The 7,552-nt window shown below is 41.4% G+C and overlaps 2 long non-coding RNA genes across 2 annotated transcripts; one reads left to right on the forward strand and one right to left on the reverse strand.

Moving 5' to 3' along the window:
- Positions 1–1,827: 1,827 nt before the first annotated feature.
- Positions 1,828–2,681, forward strand: LOC134178005 (uncharacterized). The gene is made up of 3 exons (XR_009969578.1): positions 1,828–2,050; positions 2,451–2,518; positions 2,598–2,681. It is a non-coding gene; the product is annotated as an uncharacterized LOC134178005 (long non-coding RNA).
- An 875-nt stretch (positions 2,682–3,556) lies between these two features.
- Positions 3,557–6,684, reverse strand: LOC134183431 (uncharacterized). Its single transcript, XR_009970504.1, has 10 exons — positions 6,636–6,684; positions 6,516–6,580; positions 6,128–6,447; positions 5,649–5,842; positions 5,518–5,581; positions 5,247–5,404; positions 5,135–5,196; positions 4,667–4,986; positions 4,369–4,616; positions 3,557–4,312 (listed from the first exon to the last, which is right to left on the reverse strand). It is a non-coding gene; the product is annotated as an uncharacterized LOC134183431 (long non-coding RNA).
- Between the last annotated feature and the right edge of the window lie 868 nt (positions 6,685–7,552).

The following is a 7,552-nucleotide window of genomic DNA, read 5'->3' on the forward strand; positions in this document are numbered from 1 at the left end:
TATGCCGATGAAATGTGTTGAATATTGATAACGTCTGAAGTTGCGGCCATATCCACATCATCCAAAGCCAAAAAACAACAATCAGCAACAAATTGTACGTCTTGAACATACATGAAGACTGCAGCAATTAGGAAATTTTAGTGCGCAGGCGCAGGTTGTGTCAGCGTGTTCCGGTTCATACGTGTGTCTGTGAAAGCGCCTCTTCTAACGTCTTCAGCTCTGCCGGTCTCTGCAGAAGAGCTCTACCAGAAGAGTCAGAGAGGTAAAGGAACGCGTCCCATGGTAGTTTTAGTTGCTTATTTGCTTTTGTTCTTCTTCTTGTTACTGATTACGGTGAGGAGATGCTGAAACGGCGTGTTATGATGATGTGACTGTTAGCTGACAGACTGCATAAGTTGTCCCATGTGCATTGGGCTAGCTGTTTAGATCGACTAACTGCAGACCTCTCAACTTTTCTTCCATTAGTTGGTGTGTGACAATGTGAGAGATCAATGCAGTAGAGTGTTGTCACAAAGTGATGACATGCTCGAGCATCACAGATGTGGAAAAGAGGAGCTGGATATGGAAACCTCCTGAGACACAATCTTGTGTAGATGTTTTATTGAAAACATACGATTATGTGGAAATGTTGCATTTCAGACTAGACTGTATTCGCCTCAGATGTGTGTGTGTGTGTGTGTGTGTGTGTGTGTGTGTGTGTGTGTGTGTGTGTGTGTGTGTGTGTGTGTGTGTGTGTGTGTGTGTGTGTGTGAGGAGAAGTATATAAGAGCAAACTCACCAGCTCATTCATCAGTATCAAGGATATCTGTCATCATCGTGTTTTCATTTTGTGACATTACTGGTGGTCATCCAAGTCATTGCTACTTCTGTGTCTTCACTCTGACATTTCGAGCATACATGGATTATCAGGAGTGAACGAATCACCCAGACAAGACGGAATGGAAGGATTATAGTTAGAGATGATGATTCAAATGGAACACAGTATGAAGAAGGAAGGAAACAAATGGAAAGATTGAGATGCTATGACAGTCAACAATTGGAAACATGGGCACTGTTTGCATGTGTGGATTATAAATGCGTTGGTCTGTTTTAACTCAATTAATGATTCAAATATCAACGAGTGACTTATTTATGCTTTGTACAGAACTATGGTTTTAAGAAAAAGTGTACCACCATTTAGCTCTATGTGTACAGTAGGCTCGAGTGTCCGGCTGGTCTACTGACTGGACACTTGAGCCTACTCTAGGTGTTGCATATGCACAAAGTCTCGGGATTTCTACCCAAAAAATTCTTGCTGTTCTTGAATTATTTTTGTATTTAATCTCCGGTTGTTTGAGAATCAAGCAGTCCTAAAAACATCTTAGTTTGACATGTTACGCATTGTCAATGACGTCACACCCCTTCACTTTTGAGACACGTGACACCCTTGGTCATCTCACAGGTATACAGCGTATCTAGGAACAGTATCTTGGATTATGATTGACAAAATTCCTCCACTACAAAAGTGACTGAATTAGAGAGGAATATAGAACTAATTACCTTTGCGCGCGCTTTGAACATCTGGAAGTTCGAGGCTAGTGGGTAGCCTCGTGCCCAGGCCCTCTTGCGCGCCCGCATATGGTGCGCGTGCATGTTCCCTTACTATGTGTGAGCGGAGCGGAGCTGCCAACAGACAACAGGAATCGTTCGTGATGGATATATAAAAACGGTTGCAACTTGCACAGAGGTTCATACGGTACCTAGTCGAATGTTGCTCGTTCTAGTGCGCAGATCTCTATTGCGCAGGTCGAATTGTTGTGTCGTTGTTCCAAACCACAGAATGTTTCCAGCTACACTTGGAGCAACCAAAGATTGCTCAACTCTTGGTTTATCGATAAGTGCTGCACAATCAAAGTAAAACCAACGCCAACAACGCTCGTGTAGATATGAGCCAATCAAACTTTCAATCTGTATCATGATCAGGCTGTATTCCTGAGAGAGCAACCGTGCCTGACGTTCAAGTTCTTGTCAGCATTTGATGGTGCAGCTGTCGTCTTTCCTTGCTGTTCAGGTAGCGCTTTTTCTCTCTTTTAACTTCTAATATATTTGGTCATGATGCATGCATGCAGCTATACAGTGGTGTGTGCTAATTAATTAACGTATTTCGAGTTGTCTGTGACAGTTGTAGGAGATCAACAGAAGTAGCTAGGGTATTTTTAGTGCCATTTGTGGCAATAGTCACACGAGCATTTTGGCAAGAAGTTGCAAGGGGGAGAGGAGAGACTGGGTATTAAATGTGAATTAAATTGAAACCATGTTTGGTAGATAATGTTTGGAAACATTGGATTCCTTGGAAATGCTCTATTTTAGACTAAACTTTAGTGAGGAGGAGTATATAACAGCAAGCTCACCAGTTCACTTCATCAGTTTGGAGGATATCGGTCACATCATGTTTTCATTTTTTGTGACAGTTATGGTGCTCATTCAAGTCATTGCTACTTCTGGTGGTCTAAGTGTGTCAGATGACAGAAATCAGCAGGTTAGGATGATTTATCAAGTATTAATGAATTAACTAAAATATATTACAACTTACTATGTGTGGTTTTGTTAATGATTAGACGTGTGCACCTGCTGGGTTTCCCGGATTACCTGGATTGCCAGGATGAGATGGAAGAAACGGAGAAAAAGGGGTGAAAGGAGAGAGGATTAGATGGAGATGTCGGTGGTAAAGGCAATGCTGTGAACATTGGTCCGCAAGGCTCACAAGGTCCACATGGTCCACAATGTCGACCTGGTCTACGAGGTCTAGACGGTCCACGAGGCCCACAAGGGACAAGAGGAGAACAAGGAAGGAAAGGAGAGAGAGGAGAAGCTGCCAAACTCAACTGGAAGCAGTGTGTGTGGGAGAGAAATGAAGGGAAGGACGTTGGACTCATTCAGGTTATTCTAACTTAATTTAATTTGTAATTGTAATTATTGACATGTTTCTGCTTTTATTCCAACAGAACTGTAATTTTAAGAAACATGACAGCAATTCAGCTCTACATGTTGCATATGCAGGAGCTCTCAGGGTTACTGCACTAGTGGTCGATGCTGTTCTCGATGGTATTTTACGTTCGACGGTAACGACTGCAGTGGACCTATGACCATCGAGGGGGTAGTGCATGATAGTTCTGCTAATGATGATCCTCATCGTCACAGTTAGATTGAGGGATACTGTGAGAACATTCCAGCAGGTCAAGTCACCATTGGATTCAACATTGGAAAAATGTTATAAGAAGTTCTCATCAACACATGATGGCTACACAGGATGGCATTCAGTATCTCGCATTATGATTGAAGTTCCTCCATCACAAAAGTGACTGAATTAGAGAGGAACGTGAACTTGCGTTCAGTATAGTTTGTAGTATGTTCAGTATGAGGTAGCTGAAGTAGGAGGCTGGATGGTGCATGTGTACGTCTCTCGTTACTAAATGTGAGTGTGCATACAATTGCAACAATGTATGTACAGTCAACAGCAGTGTGTACTGTGCCTGTCAATCGCTCACTCTGGTTGATGGATGGGCCCAAACGAACCTTAGCCCCATATAATTGTATTAGTCAATAAACTATAGTAATAGATACTATAATCTCCAACAGTGTCAACACAACCAGTGTTACCACTATAATTTCAACTACACACTACATCATTCTCAACTAATTACTTTACCCCACTATCCATAACCAATTGAGAAAGACAGAAAGAAACAAAATACAGTACCACAGAAAAATAATTTTCAAAACCATATCCAATTCAGGGCGACAAGCAGAATTTCTGAACCTCCAAATTGCAGACAATGCAACATGCTCTTTAGTCACCAACAATCAGGATCGATACGTGAGGATTGGGTGTGGCAGCAATGGCAGTGGTGGTAGAGTAAAGGTGGTAATCAAGGTCTGGCTCTTGCCAGATTCATTTCTACTTCTTGCAGCTCTGTTACTTCTTCCTGCGGTGGTTCCTAGCCAAGACCAAATCGCTATTGCTGCTTGTACAGCCGCCGATATATCACATTAAGTGTACACCCACTGCCAAATCCTTCCTAGATGCCACATAAAACAGTGACACTCTGTCGGCCTGCTGGTCATAAAATATTTGCCAATCTTTGTATTAGCTCAATCACATACGAAGTCTTTCTGCGAATACCTCCCTCCTCGTTTCAGAGGATTGTCATTGGGATGTTGATGTTGGAGGGAGGCAAACATGATGTATGCATTCAGAGCAGCCAAGTCAACCATGTGCAGAAAGATCTCCTTACAGTAAGTGAGGCTTCCAATGAATCATTCTATAGAGGACCTGCTAGTAACTTAAAAGACTTAATTCATTTAGTACAATATATAACTAATATGTACCTTGTAATAATTTCATCATTTGATCTGATATCAATGTGCCCCATATGCTTCTTGTAAGCAGCGATAGCCTCCGGTCTGGAAACGATGATCCTACGGTATCCATCCTATTATTCAAGTGTTCTGTTGAAATGATGGCAAGGTGGATGCTGGTGTCCAGCGTGAACATTGGTCATCATGTATATGGTGACAACCTTTTTGTTGGCCCACTGCATGGTACAAATGGACCCACTCTGTGATACCAAAGAAACCTAAATATAAACTGCTGGTTTGATTACCCATAAGTACAAAAATTTTGAACCTTTAGGTAATTCTTCAAATTCCTTTAGATTTTAAATTCTTGAGGTAGCTCTTTCCGTTTCAGCTGCACTATAACACAAGCCGTGGAATCCGGTCCGTGAACAAAGATCCCGATGTGTAAAATTGATCAATGAGACTGTGTACTCTTGATCAAGGAGCGTATCCACTAGTTGCCTGACTGTCTGATAGACCACAATGTCGGTGACCGTGCCTTCCAGATGAAGAGCTGCTTGACAACATTTGGCTTTTCCTTTCCCATGGCCAGCTGCTGCTGCCGATGTACATGGCATAGAAACCATACACATGTTAGTATGTGTCACACTATAACATATACAGCAAAATTTTACTTCCTACTGGACAGGCTTTACTTTGATGTATTGCCAACATATGTACATTCTCTACATACAAAGTTACTCCAATAATATATTTATCAATCTTAATAATTAGAGTACTAACAACATTTACATACTTGAAGGCAAAGCGGACTTTGGCTTTGATCATTTGCTCATTCAGTGAGACACATGCATCAGGCTGATACAGCAACATACAGTTTATACGCATGTTGTGCAAAGGCTGCAAACCTTGTGCAACGAGTCAGCCTGTCGATCCCTCTATGTACAAGAATTCTCGATGTGAAGGACTGACAAAGTGGTTCAAAACGCTGGTGAGGCACAAACTTCCATAGCCAATGAAAGGAAAACGAGCTGCGCCACGTAGTGATCCCAGCTGAGCGCAGGACCTAAACATAATCAATGCATTATTAAGACTACCTGATACCACCCTACTGAAAATCTTCATGCGAATCGTATGAGACTCTCATGAGATCTCAAGGGCAACACACATGACATGTACCTGTTTGTATAATTAGTACCCCACATGACCATACGCACAGTCGTACGTATGAAATTCACAAGCCCTGAAATTCCAGACCAGAGAGCGTGTGTTAACATTACACAGTCAACAATCCAATTAGTGTTTAATACCTAGGAGCAGTTGCAGCTGTTCTTCATTGGGACGCGGGCGATCGTGATGTCCATTTTTCGCTTTCAACACGCTGCAGGTAGCGAGATCTTCATGCGTGAAAAAGCACCTGATGAGGCATCTGGCCATTTCACATGAACCTTTCTTTCTGCGTGCCTCCTGCACAGTTTTTGTGAAAGTCAATGTACTCCAACTCCTACACATAACAACTAGACAGTAGTACAGGACATGTAAGTTCAGGTGTAGGCCGTATAGTACGTATTTCAATTTTGTGTGTCTAGGCCTATATGTAGTATAGACCATTACAGATTTGTATTGTAGCAGCTAGATCAAGTCATGCAGTGATCATCTAGTGCAGAATCAATGCATACCTATATAGACACGCAAGTACACTTTGTACATGCACCAGCTGGTAAGTGTACAACTGAACAGATGTGTATGCGGTAAATGTTTGTATGCAAGGAGACATGATGAGACTTACAGAAGAAGTAGATGGTGCAGCTGACAAGTCGTTGCTTGATGGCAGGGAGACACCACAGGCTACCTTTGGTTCATTGTTAGCCTGACTTTCGTTCTCCTGATCATTTGTGCTTCTTCTTCTTTCCTGCTGATTCGCTCAATAGGTAATCCTACAGCACAACAAAAAGTTGTAAATGTCACTGGATGTCAACTGTGTAATGGCAGATACATAACGTGTCATACAAGTTTCTTTTTGATGTTGGAAACACATGCTAATATTTCTTTGATTTGTTCACAAACTTTTGGAGCTACCATGACATCGTCAACGTCCACGAAATGCAGCTGTACGTAACAGCAAGATCAACAGGTATGTTATTATATGACAAACAACTGAACTAGATATTAATTACTCCTTAATCGTTCATAAGTTCGTCTATCATGTCAATTGATTGTTGCTGTTTAGACGTATCAATACCTAAACAAGCCACAAAATAAAATGTGTGGAGGTTTCATAAATTAAAATTGTCGACCTTCATTACACTGGACTTTTCAATATGGTGACTTGTCACAGGTGCTGACTGGAACAATGAATCAGACAAATGTTGGGAGAAAATATGATCAGAAGAACATTGAAATTATACCAATTACCATGTTTCCTCTGACATTGCCAGAGGAGCAAAGGTCAACAGGGAGAGGTGGTGGCAGTATTATGATAGTGTTTTGACCTCTGATGAACTGAAGGGGCTTTCTACCACTGAATCAATAGATGTTCCTAGTGATTGTTTCGTACCTGACTGATAGGTGTTGCTCCCTGTTCAGATGAGACTGTGACACTTTGATTTTGCATTGATGACTGTGCCTATTCACATAAGGTTTCTTATGTAACAGAAGTGCTGGTTGCTGTCTGTACATGACTACCGCTTTTACTTACAACTATAAGGATAGGCGTCTTGGGCTCAGACTCAGGACATTACTTCATTCTTATCAGTCCAAAATGTGTCTTGAAACACTAGCTGTACCTGACAATAGGTATCATTCTCGCCTGTCAACTGGAGCACCTGCAGGATCTTGGTGAAGTATTTTGGAGATCAACTATTTCTGATGATTGATGAGAGCTTCGGTAGACGGTACAACTGTTTCTGGTTGTCTTGATTTCTTTGCTTTTTTTTGTCTGCAGTGTACAATACAATTAGTGGTCAGCGGGTGTTATTATGACTGTACATGAAGTAGCAAATTCGTACATTTTGCAATTGTTGATAACACTGGGGCTGTCTAAAAATAGCAACAAAACAGAAAGGACGTGTATATATATATATATATATATATATATATATATATATATATATATATATGAAGCTCAAATTGTCTGTGTGTGTGTGTGTGTGTGTGTGTGTGTGTGTGTGTGTGTGTGCGTGCGTGGGCTGGTGATACTTAGCCACGTCTTTAG

This window comes from Corticium candelabrum, chromosome 1, assembly GCF_963422355.1.
Source record: "Corticium candelabrum chromosome 1, ooCorCand1.1, whole genome shotgun sequence".
Lineage (NCBI taxonomy): Eukaryota > Metazoa > Porifera > Homoscleromorpha > Homosclerophorida > Plakinidae > Corticium > Corticium candelabrum.